Source organism: Salvelinus alpinus, chromosome 3 (assembly GCF_045679555.1).
Source record: "Salvelinus alpinus chromosome 3, SLU_Salpinus.1, whole genome shotgun sequence".
NCBI lineage: Eukaryota > Metazoa > Chordata > Actinopteri > Salmoniformes > Salmonidae > Salvelinus > Salvelinus alpinus.
This window is the reverse complement of record NC_092088.1, coordinates 14114137-14128060: the sequence shown is the minus strand read 5'-3', so window position 1 is coordinate 14128060 and position 13924 is coordinate 14114137.

Genomic DNA, 13924 nt, shown 5'->3' with positions numbered 1-13924 from the left:
AGAACAGGAACATCTATAGAGATACATGTTAATCAGAACAGGAACATCTATAGAGATACATGTTAATCAGAGCAGGAACATCTATAGAGATACATGTTAATCAGAACAGGAACATCTATAGAGATACATGTTAATCAGAGCAGGAACATCTATAGAGATACATGTTAATCAGAACAGGAACACCTATAGAGATACATGTTAATCAGAGCAGGAACATCTATAGAGATACATGTTAATCAGAACAGGAACATCTATAGAGATACATGTTAATCAGAGCAGGAACATCTATAGAGATACATGTTAATCAGAGCAGGAACATCTATAGAGATACATGTTAATCAGAGTAGGAACTTCTATAGAGATACATGTTAATCAGAGCAGGAACATCTATAGAGATACATGTTAATCAGAGCAGGAACTTCTATAGAGATACATGTTAATCAGAGCAGGAACATCTATAGAGATACATGTTAATCAGAACAGGAACATCTATAGAGATACATGTTAATCAGAGCAGGAACATCTATAGAGATACATGTTAATCAGAGCAGGAACATCTATAGAGATACATGTTAATCAGAGCAGGAACATCTATAGAGATACATGTTAATCAGAACAGGAACATCTATAGAGATACATGTTAATCAGAGCAGGAACATCTATAGAGATACATGTTAATCAGAGCAGGAACACCTATAGAGATACATGTTAATCAGAGCAGGAACATCTATAGAGATACATGTTAATCAGAACAGGAACATCTATAGAGATACATGTTAATCAGAGCAGGAACTTCTATAGAGATACATGTTAATCAGAGCAGGAACATCTATAGAGATACATGTTAATCAGAGCAGGAACACCTATAGAGATACATGTTAATCAGAGCAGGAACATCTATAGAGATACATGTTAATCAGAACAGGAACATCTATAGAGATACATGTTAATCAGAGCAGGAACATCTATAGAGATACATGTTAATCAGAGCAGGAACTTCTATAGAGATACATGTTAATCAGAGCAGGAACACCTATAGAGATACATGTTAATCAGAGCAGGAACATCTATAGAGATACATGTTAATCAGAGCAGGAACACCTATAGAGATACATGTTAATCAGAACAGGAACATCTATAGAGACACATGTTAATCAGAGCAGGAACACCTATAGAGATACATGTTAATCAGAGCAGGAACATCTATAGAGATACATGTTAATCAGAACAGGAACATCTATAGAGATACATGTTAATCAGAGCAGGAACACCTATAGAGATACATGTTAATCAGAGCAGGAACATCTATAGAGATACATGTTAATCAGAGCAGGAACATCTATAGAGATACATGCTAATCAGAACAGGAACATCTATAGAGATACATGTTAATCAGAACAGGAACATCTATAGAGATACATGTTAATCAGAGCAGGAACATCTATAGAGATACATGTTAATCAGAGCAGGAACATCTAAAGAGATACATGTTAATCAGAGCAGGAACATCTATAGAGATACATGTTAATCAGAACAGGAACATCTATAGAGATACATGTTAATCAGAACAGGAACATCTATAGAGATACATGTTAATCAGAACAGGAACATCTATAGAGATACATGTTAATCAGAGCAGGAACATCTATAGAGATACATGTTAATCAGAACAGGAACATCTATAGAGATACATGTTAATCAGAGCAGGAACATCTATAGAGATACATGTTAATCAGAACAGGAACACCTATAGAGATACATGTTAATCAGAGCAGGAACATCTATAGAGATACATGTTAATCAGAACAGGAACATCTATAGAGATACATGTTAATCAGAGCAGGAACATCTATAGAGATACATGTTAATCAGAGCAGGAACATCTATAGAGATACATGTTAATCAGAGTAGGAACTTCTATAGAGATACATGTTAATCAGAGCAGGAACATCTATAGAGATACATGTTAATCAGAGCAGGAACTTCTATAGAGATACATGTTAATCAGAGCAGGAACATCTATAGAGATACATGTTAATCAGAACAGGAACATCTATAGAGATACATGTTAATCAGAGCAGGAACATCTATAGAGATACATGTTAATCAGAGCAGGAACATCTATAGAGATACATGTTAATCAGAGCAGGAACATCTATAGAGATACATGTTAATCAGAACAGGAACATCTATAGAGATACATGTTAATCAGAGCAGGAACATCTATAGAGATACATGTTAATCAGAGCAGGAACACCTATAGAGATACATGTTAATCAGAGCAGGAACATCTATAGAGATACATGTTAATCAGAACAGGAACATCTATAGAGATACATGTTAATCAGAGCAGGAACTTCTATAGAGATACATGTTAATCAGAGCAGGAACATCTATAGAGATACATGTTAATCAGAGCAGGAACACCTATAGAGATACATGTTAATCAGAGCAGGAACATCTATAGAGATACATGTTAATCAGAACAGGAACATCTATAGAGATACATGTTAATCAGAGCAGGAACATCTATAGAGATACATGTTAATCAGAGCAGGAACTTCTATAGAGATACATGTTAATCAGAACAGGAACACCTATAGAGATACATGTTAATCAGAGCAGGAACATCTATAGAGATACATGTTAATCAGAGCAGGAACATCTATAGAGATACATGTTAATCAGAACAGGAAAATCTATAGAGATACATGTTAATCAGAGCAGGAACTTCTATAGAGATACATGTTAATCAGAACAGGAACATCTATAGAGATACATGTTAATCAGAGCAGGAACTTCTATAGAGATACATGTTAATCAGAGCAGGAACACCTATAGAGATACATGTTAATCAGAGCAGGAACATCTATAGAGATACATGTTAATCAGAGCAGGAACTTCTATAGAGATACATGTTAATCAGAGCAGGAACATCTATAGAGATACATGTTAATCAGAACAGGAACACATATAGAGATACATGTCAATCAGAGCAGGAACATCTATAGAGATACATGTTAATCAGAACAGGAACATCTATAGAGATACATGTTAATCAGAGCAGGAACATCTATAGAGATACATGTTAATCAGAGCAGGAACATCTATAGAGATACATGTTAATCAGAACAGGAGGAGAAGTACAAGCTTATTTTCTTTATTCACCTCACTGTCAGCCATTTCTAATGAGCACATTTTATCTCCAGTAACGGGTCGTATTGTGAAGAATAATATAGTCATCTATATGATGGATTGTCATGCCATAGAATCACCCTGCCAATCATTAGTGTGATCTTCGGCAAGGACAAGACTTACTAAGGGACAAGGACAAGATGTACTAAACTGGATTCTAATTACTATCCACATCATCATTAAAGTTACCATCCATTTCTCTGGACAGTTGTATCCCAGAATGGAAACACAAAATGATTTTAGAGTGTGTGTGTCTGTGTGTGTGTGTGTGTTTGCTGTGTTATCGCATTCTCTATCAAGGCCATTCAATCGACTCAGACATGCTATTACTGTCACAATAGAATGGATTACCACTACAACACACACACACACACACACACACACACACACACACACACACACACACACACACACACACACACACACACACACACACACACACACACACACACACACACACACACACACACACACACACACACACACACACACACACACACACACAGGGAGGAAAAACAGTGAGATATCATTAGGCCTGATAAATTGAGAATCTCCACCTCTCTGTCAATATGACACTGATCAGTTGTTTGGATTGGTTAACGAGACGCCATCTCACAGCCATTTAGTGAGAGGACTAGAAGGTTGTTCAGGTGACCAGATGCAGAGAGCGCCATTCTGGTCACTGTAACCGTGGGAAGGTGGGAGTTTCCTAGGAGCTTACAGGACCAGCAGAGGAACTAAATCACCTCACATCTCTCCACCCATTACAGATGGAGAAAGGATCCCCTCTCTGTTCTCAGCGTTCTCTCTCTCGAATGTGACCCTCAGGATGGATGATTTCTGTTTACCAACCAAAAGTCAATCTTTCAGCATGTAACTGGGACAAATTGCTCTACACACACACACACACGGTATAACTAAATATATAAATGTACCAATCAACGTATCATAAGCAGATGCTAGCCAAAACAGAGGCGACTCCAGAAACCCCTGTCTCGACATCACTCACCTCTCTAACCTTCAGCTGCTCTGCTACGTTCTGCCCCTGAATAAATACCAGAATAACAGTACACGCACACACACACACACACACACACACACACACACACACACACACACACACACACACACACACACACACACACACACACACACACACACACACACACACACACACACACACACACACACACACACACACACACACACACACACACACACACACACACACACACAGGTCCAAGGTGATAGGGTGTATTTGTGTGTGCGGCAGTGTTGACCACGGTGGACTTGAACCAGCATGAGGCCAGGCTTGTGCCCAGTGAAACAAAGAAACAAACTCCAACCACAGCCAGATTATCATGGTTTGAGTTCAGTATTATCTGCTGTAGCTACTCTGTTCTGGATCTATCTGTAAAATCTGCTGCTGCGTTCAGTAACTCACACGGCATGCTGCTGTGCACACGGAGAACACAGACAGAGAACAGAACAAAATAGAGTAGTAAGCTAAATGAATTTTTCTTATTCAACCCTCATTTCCCAAAACTCCTAAATGCCTGTTTAGCAGCGTTCTTATCTGTCCATTGTTTGTTTGTGTGTGTGTGTGTGTGTGTGTGTGTGTGTGTGTGTTGTGAGTGTTTGTGTATGTATGTGTTCGTGTTCAGCTACGCACAAAAAAATGGCGTTTCCTCAAGGGTTCCTTGGGAAGGGTGATGGTTCTATGTGGAACCATACTGACCTTTGAACCCTTCAATGGTTCTTTACAATTCAAAAAAGTTTTTCCCTCCATTTAAGTTATAATTAAATCAATTCAAATCAAATTGTATTGGTCACAAACACATGGTTAGCAGATGTTATTGCGGGTGTAGCGAAAATGTTTGTGCTTCTAGTTCCGACAGTGCAGTAATATCTAACAAGTAATATCTAACAACTTCACAACATATACCCAATACACACAAATCTAAGTAAAGGAATAGAATTAAGAATATATAAATTCATGGATGAGCAATGTCAGAGCGATGTCAGAGACTATGATACAGTAGAATAGTATAGAGTACAGTATATACATATGAGATGAGTAATGCGAGATATGTAAACATTATTAAAGTGACATTATTAAAGTGACTAGTGTTCCGTTTATTAAAGTGACCAATGATTTCAAGTCTGTGTATGTCTCTTAAAATGTAGCAGCGGCGGCTCATTAGAATATTTATGGGTACGGTTTGCGAACAGCTCGTTTTGTGCAGCCGTGAGTTAAAGAACGTCTTTCTAGTTTGTCTAATCTGTTGTGTTATGCCGTGATAGGACGACTCTCCACAGGCTACCGGTTAGGAAACCCTGAACTACAGTGTCACCGTGTCCCATGAGAGGGCAAGATCTCTGTCAGGAGATGTATACTGAGAATACAGAGGAGGAAAAAAGTGAGGCAGAGGAGGTAGAACAGAGAGAGGGAGGAAGAAGGTGAGCTTGAGTTGTTTTTTTTTTAAATGGTGGGAAAAATGGAGATGGTTTTTAAAGAAAAATGGTAGAATGTGGAAGCAGAGTGAGCTGTATGCCGAATTGAAAACAGGAGGAGAGATGAAAGTGAGTGAGGGCGTAAAGTATCAGAGAGGGTAGGTGTGGTGAAGTTCTTGGAGCCTGAGGCTGGCACCAACGGTCAGGATAAAGATAAAGAGGAATCTGTAACAGTAGGAGTGAAATATTGGGGAAAAGTGGGCCCTTGCCTTTTTGGGTGATTCATTTGTGGTTTCAGGGTGGGTGAAAACAGAGTTGGTTGCTGTGGAATTGGTGAGGGTAACCATAAGTGGTCTTGTGATAATTGTTTGTGTTTCTGCTGGTCAGAAGGAGCAGATGCTCCGCGATAAACGAATGGGGGAAAGAGATATTAATTGTTTTCTCTCAAGAAAAGGGCGCCATTGAGAGGAGTGATTACTGGGGTAGTGTTAAATGTGAAAGTTGACCAACTGAAGGGGAAGATTCCCGGTGTTTGTGATGCTCGTCATTTGGTGCGACGCAGACAGGCTGGCATGAGCGGTAAAACAGAAGCGTCATTGTCTCTTCTTTTGAGTGTTGATGTTGAATCTTTGCCCGACAAAGTGATGTTAAGATATTTAAGTTGTCCCGTATGAGCATTTGTGCCGAATACATTACATTGTTACAGGTGTCAAGCTCATGGGCATGTGGGAGCATTGTGTGGCAAGATGGCGAAGACGTGGCAAGATGATGCCGACAGACATGGCAGCTCTGCTTCTAGCTCCTAAGCAACTTCGCAATATTTATTTTTAGTTGTGTGCTATTTCGTACACAAGCATTTCGCTACACCCGCAATAACATCTGCTAAATATGTTTATGCAACCCCAAAAAATGTGATTTGATGTGGGAGGGAGGTTCCTAGGTGTGAGTAGCAGAAGGGAATGAGACAAAGCAATGTGTAGCATTGGGGAAAGTAGTGGTATGTGGTAATTGTAGGGGTGCCCATGGGACTGGGGATCAGACATGTCCCGTGTGAGAGAGGCAGGTTGACGTTTCCAGGGTTAGAGTAGAGCAGGAGTTGTCATATGCTGAGGCAGTGAAGAAAGTAGAGGAAGATGGGTCAATGGGGAGGGATCCTGAGAGGAGTGGTGTGAGTTGTAGATCTGTACCAATACAGAGAGATACCAACAACCAACAAGCGATATATGTTTCAGTAAGATTAGATTTTTTTTGCATTTCTAGCAATGGTTATCAACTGTACTGCAGGGATGGAATGTAAGTTGCAGAAAATAGAGGTTGTGGTGGCAGCTGCAGGGAGGTATTTTGGTGTACGAGACTTGACGTCAGAAGAGTTACAGGATGTGTTGAGTGGTGGAGTCCCGTCCTTTCATGCTGTTGGCCTGAAGTACTGTAGGACTAGATAGATTTAAATAGTGGAGCAGGGTGGTAGGTTTTCAGTGAGTGTAGGGTTAAATCAGGCCTGGGCAACTCAGTCATCGGGGGCCTTATTGGTGTCACACGTTTTCCCCAGCCCCAGATAACACACCTGACTCCAATAATCTACTTATCATGATATTCAGTTAAAAACACAATTAGTTTAAATCAGGTGTGTTTGCTAGGGATGGGAGAAAAGTGTGACAGCAATCAGGCCCTTTAGGATGGAATTGCCCAGGCCTGGGTTCGATGGTAGGGTATTTGTTGATTTATTTTTTATGAAAAAAATTCAAGCAAAGAATAAGGGAGTTATTCTCCAGTCTAGTAGGTGGCGGTAATGCAACATGTATTGGATGCCAACCGCTGCTAAACCTCATAGAAGAAGAAGCATGCAACAATTTCAGTGATTTTGCTGAGTTATGGTTCATATAAGGAAATCAGTTGGTTGAAATAAATTCATTACGCTCTAATCTATGGATTTCGCATGACTGCATAGCCCCCCCACCCCCGGGTGTGGTTACACATGGTCTGCTGTTGTGAGACCGGTTGTACGTACTGCCAAATTATTTAAAACGACATTGGAGTAAGCTATGGTAGAGAAATTAACATTTAATTCTCTGGCAACAGCTCTCGTGGACATTCCTGCAGTAAGCATGCCAATTGCAAGCTCCCTCAAAACATTATCTCTGCATGGTTAAGGTGCTAGTTAAAGTTTGGTATAGGCTTAAGTCAACAACAAAAAAATAAGAAACTTTAAATCATTGGATTTGAACTTGCCACCTTTGGAATCAGTGTCAAGACTTCCGCCGAAGTCGGTCCCTCTCCTTGTTCGGGCGGCGTTCGGCGGTCGACGTCACCGGCCTTCTAGCCATCGCCGATCCACTTTTCATTTCCCATTTGTTTTGTCTTTGTTTTACACACCTAGTTTCAATTCTCCAATTACATGTGCATTATTTAACCCTCCCATGGTTTTTGTGCGTGTTTGTTTATTGTAAGTTCGGTACGTTGTTTGTGGGCCTGGTGTTACTTCATGTATTTTGATATTTTGAGTGTTATGTCTGCTGTCCTGCGCCTGACTCCTCTGCACCAGCTACACCCAGATCCTTACAATCAGAGGCAGATGCTTACACATATCCCCATCTATAATGTCCTAGCAAAACGGAAACCTACTTGAAGGTAACAGTGCTCATCTCCCGATGTCCTCAGACATGGATGGATGTTGAATACTGACTTGTATCACGGGTGACTTGGCTGCCCCAGGTCGTCGGGAGATGCCTTCAAAACCGGCCACCAGGGGCAACAGCGAGCACTATTACCATCAAGTAGGGTTGTGGCTTGCTAGGGTGTTGTGGATGGGGATGTCGGATGTGCGTAAACTGTGAGCTCCGGCTCCGAGGGACCTTAACCACCCCAGACAAACGTTGAATACTGAAGGCAAACCGTGAGATCTTGTTGACTGTATACAGCAACACTGTACAAGAACAATAAACTATGGGGGATGGTTGACTTAAATGGAATTGGAGCATAGAGAATGCAAACACACACATACAGGCACACACATGCACATACCTACACTATTAGAAGAAAAGTTGCTATCTAGAACTTAAAATGTTTCTTCGGCTGTCCTCATAGGAGAACCCTTTGAATAATATTTTTTTGGTTCCAGGTAGAACCCTTTTAGTTTCAGGTAGAAACCTTTTGAGTTCCAGGTAGAACCCATCTACATGGAACCCTAAAGGGTTCTACCTGGATCCAAAAATTGTCCTACCTGGATCCAAAAAGGGTTCTACCTGGATCCAAAAATTGTTCTACCTGGATCCAAAAATTGTTCTACCTGGATCCAAAAAGGGTTATCCTATGGGGAAAGCCGAAGAACCCTTTTTTCTAAGAGTGTATCCTGTTCCTTTAGTTGACCATCAATCATAGTTGACACCCTAATAACTGTGTCTGGAGGCTATATCTGTATTCTGCTTTTACACACACACACACACACACACACACACACACACACACACACACACACACACACACACACACACACACACACACACACACACACACACACACACACACACACACACACACACACACACACACACACACACACACACACACACACACACACACACACACACACACACACAGATCTACACCAATATACCAGAGGAATTCCTATCAAAGTCACTCTTACTTGCTGTGAATTCGAAGCTCTGGAGTCTCCCCTGCGGGCGGTGTGTGTGTGAGAGAGAGCAAGAAAGAGAGAGTGAGTGTCGACAGAGAGTTTCCCAGTCAGAGAGAGTGATGGTTATAGACACTCACTGACAGATGAGGCAACACAAGGAGAGGAAAGGAAAGAAGAGGAAAGGGGGATAGAGGAAGGAAAGATAGAGAGAGAGAGCGAGACAGAGAGAGACAGAGACCGAGAAAGAGAGAGAGAGAAAGAATGGGAGAGAGGAAGAGACAGAAAAGGAGAGGAGGGGGAGATCGAGAGAGAGAAAGACAGATACGTGACGGATGTCTCTGAAGAGAGGTGTTTAGGAAAGCCAAATGGTCTGTATGCTTCAGTCAGAGACTTTGAGCTTCCCTTATCATTCCGAATATATTATCATGCATTATAATCAACCTGCGGTAATTAAACTACCATATTAATGAGTTCAGGAAACAGCTGAACCTCAGCCCTCACATCCCCTAATGACGTCGTTATCAACGTCAGCTTTATCTTTAGTACAGAACCTAATGAAGTTGGGTTTATGGCAAAGTTGTTGTCAGTCAAACTAGTGGATGGTTACTACGTGACAGTTGAGGAGTTGGGGAAAGGTGTGTGTGTTTAGCGGTCGGTGAGTCGGTTGTGTCTCAGGGGACAGTGTCTGGCGTTTGTGTCCAGTGTGTGTGTGTGTGTGTGTGTCTAGCGGTTGGTCGATTGGTCAGTCGGTTGGGTCTCAGGTGACAATGTCTGGCGTCTGGCTCCAGTGTGTCCTTCAGTCTGAGGACGTTCAGGACAGGAAATAGCTTTTAACATGGTGACACACCAAAACGCACACTCACATACACGGTAACACACTCACATACACAGTAACACACACATATGCATGCAAACACTCACATACATAGTAACACACTCACATGCATGCAAACACGTACACACAAACATATACGTATATAGAAACAGAACATGGTTTCTAGCATCGTCCATTAGCTGCCTAAAGTTTCCCATCTCTCTCTCATAAACGACTTTCTATACTAGCATATTACTTAGAATGCACCTCCAATGTATTCCTTCATTTTAAGCAACTAGCTGGTTCTCCCCTTACTGACGCCAGCTCTCTGTGTGGCTTCAGGCTTCCTTGACATTCAGATCAGCTGTCAGCTCTCTGCTTCAGTATTCTATCAAACCCACTGCTGTAACACACCCTGCGGTGGAAATTAGATGGAGCTGGTGTTCTGCGTTTCTTAGTTCCCTGGGCTGAGCTGTAGACTCCTGTTGAATCATGGGTATCCAAGACAGCTAACGGCAGGTCCTCGCGATCTCAGCTCTAAAGAGTATGGGACGTGCCTTTGTTCATATGTGGATGTGTGTGTGTGTGTGTGTGTGTGTGTGTGTGTGTGTGTGTGTGTGTGTGTGTGTGTGTGTGTGTGTGTGTGTGTGTGTGTGTGTGTGTGTGTGTGTGTGTGTGTGTGTGTTGGGTTGGGTGTTCCGGAGGCCGACTCTGAGGAGCCAGACAGATCTAATGAAGTGTTTTAAATATGCTGATGATTGTCTTCCCCTGAGACCAACATCACTGTGAACACCGAGAAATTGAGATTGTGGGAGGTGGGAGAAGGGAAGAGAGAAAGCGAGACAGAGTGTGGGGCTGGAGTGGGGGAGAGGCAGACGGAGAAAAGAGAGAGGATAGGGTGTGGCCATCTGGGAGTGAGTTTGGAGCTCTCTGATTGGTTGTCTCTGTCCCTGCACATCTGTCCCCTCCTCTAATTGGCCGCCTGGTGTGTCCTCAAACTGAGATAATCTCCAAGCAGCCATCTGCCGTGTCCTCATCCCACCCGACCCTCTTCCATCCCTTCACCAGACTCCCACATCCCACCCTCTTCCACCCCTTCACCAGACTCCCACATCCCAACCTCTTCCACCCCTTCACCAGACTCCCACACCCCACCCTCTTCCACCCCTTCAACAGACTCCCACATCCCACCCTCTTCCACCCCTTCACCAGACTCCCACATCCCACCCTCTTCCACCCCTTCACCAGACTCCCACATCCCACCCTCTTCCACCCCTTCACCAGACTCCCACATCCCACCCTCTTCCACCCCTTCACCAGACTCCCACACCCCACCCTCTTCCATCCCTTCACCAGACTCCCACATCCCACCCTCTTCCACTCCTTCACCAGACTCCCACATCCCACCCTCTTCCACCCCTTCACCAGACTCCCACATCCCACCCTCTTCCACCCCTTCACCAGACTCCCACACCCCACCCTCTTCCATCCCTTCACCAGACTCCCACATCCCACCCTCTTCCATCCCTTCAGACTCCCACATCCCACCCTCTTCCACCCCTTCACCAGACTCCCACATCCCACCCTCTTCCACCCCTTCACCAGACTCCCACGTCCCACCCTCTTCCACCCCTTCACCAGACTCCCACACCCCACCCTCTTCCATCCCTTCACCAGACTCCCACACCCCACCCTCTTCCACCCCTTCACCAGACTCCCACATCCCACCCTCTTCCACCCCTTCACCAGACTCCCACATCCCACCCTCTTCCACCCCTTCACCAGACTCCCACATCCCACCCTCTTCCACCCCTTCACCAGACTCCCACATCCCACCCTCTTCCACCCCTTCACCAGACTCCCACATCCCACCCTCTTCCACCCCTTCACCAGACTCCCACATCCCACCCTCTTCCACCCCTTCACCAGACTCCCACACCCCACCCTCTTCCACCCCTTCACCAGACTCCCACATCCCACCCTCTTCCACCCCTTCACCAGACTCCCACATCCCACCCTCTTCCACCCCTTCACCAGACTCCCACATCCCACCCTCTTCCATCCCTTCAGACTCCCACATCCCACCCTCTTCCACTCCTTCACCAGACTCCCACATCCCACCCTCTTCCACCCCTTCACCAGACTCCCACACCCCACCCTCTTCCATCCCTTCACCAGACTCCCACATCCCACCCTCTTCCACGCCTTCACCAGACTCCCACACCCCACCCTCTTCCATCCCTTCACCAGACTCCCACATCCCACCCTCTTCCACCCCTTCACCAGACTCCCACACCCCACCCTCTTCCATCCCTTCACCAGACTCCCACATCCCACCCTCTTCCACTCCTTCACCAGACTCCCACATCCCACCCTCTTCCACCCCTTCACCAGACTCCCACATCCCACCCTCTTCCACCCCTTCACCAGACTCCCACACCCCACCCTCTTCCATCCCTTCAGACTCCCACATCCCACCCCCTTCACCAGACTCCCACATCCCACCCTCTTCCATCCCTTCACCAGACTCCCACATCCCACCCTCTTCCACCCCTTCACCAGACTCCCACACCCCACCCTCTTCCATCCCTTCAGACTCCCACATCCCACCCTCTTCCACCCCTTCACCAGACTCCCACACCCCACCCTCTTCCATCCCTTCAGACTCCCACATCCCACCCTCTTCCACCCCTTCACCAGACTCCCACATCCCACCCTCTTCCACCCCTTCACCAGACTCCCACATCCCACCCTCTTCCACCCCTTCACCAGACTCCCACATCCCACCCTCTTCCACCCCTTCACCAGACTCCCACATCCCATCCTCTTCCACCAGACTCCCACATCCCACCCTCTTCCACCCCTTCACCAGACTCCCACACCCCACCCTCTTCCATCCCTTCAGACTCCCACATCCCACCCTCTTCCACCCCTTCACCAGACTCCCACATCCCACCCTCTTCCATCCCTTCACCAGACTCCCACATCCCACCCTCTTCCACCCCTTCACCAGACTCCCACACCCCACCCTCTTCCATCCCTTCAGACTCCCACATCCCACCCTCTTCCACCCCTTCACCAGACTCCCACATCCCACCCTCTTCCACCCCTTCACCAGACTCCCACATCCCACCCTCTTCCACCCCTTCACCAGACTCCCACATCCCACCCTCTTCCACCCCTTCACCAGACTCCCACATCCCACCCTCTTCCACCCCTTCACCAGACTCCCACATCCCACTCTCTTCCACCCCTTCACCAGACTCCCACATCCCACCCTCTTCCACCCCTTCACCAGACTCCCACATCCCACCCTCTTCCACCCCTTCACCAGACTCCCACATCCCACCCTCTTCCATCCCTTCACCAGACTCCCACATCCCACCCTCTTCCACCCCTTCACCAGACTCCCACACCCCACCCTCTTCCACCCCTTCACCAGACTCCCGCATCCCACCCTCTTCCACCCCTTCACCAGACTCCCACACCCCACCCTCTTCCACCCCTTCACCAGACTCCCGCATCCCACCCTCTTCCACCCCTTCACTAGACTCCCACATCCCACCCTCTTCCATCCCTTCAGACTCCCACATCCCACCCTCTTCCACCCCTTCACCAGACTCCCACATCCCACCCTCTTCCACCCCTTCACCAGACTCCCACACCCCACCCTCTTCCACCCCTTCACCAGACTCCCACATCCCACCCTCTTCCAACCCTTCACCAGACTCCCACATCCCACCCTCTTCCACCCCTTCACCAGACTCCCACATCCCACCCTCTTCCACCCCTTCACCAGACTCCCACATCCCACCCTCTTCCACCCC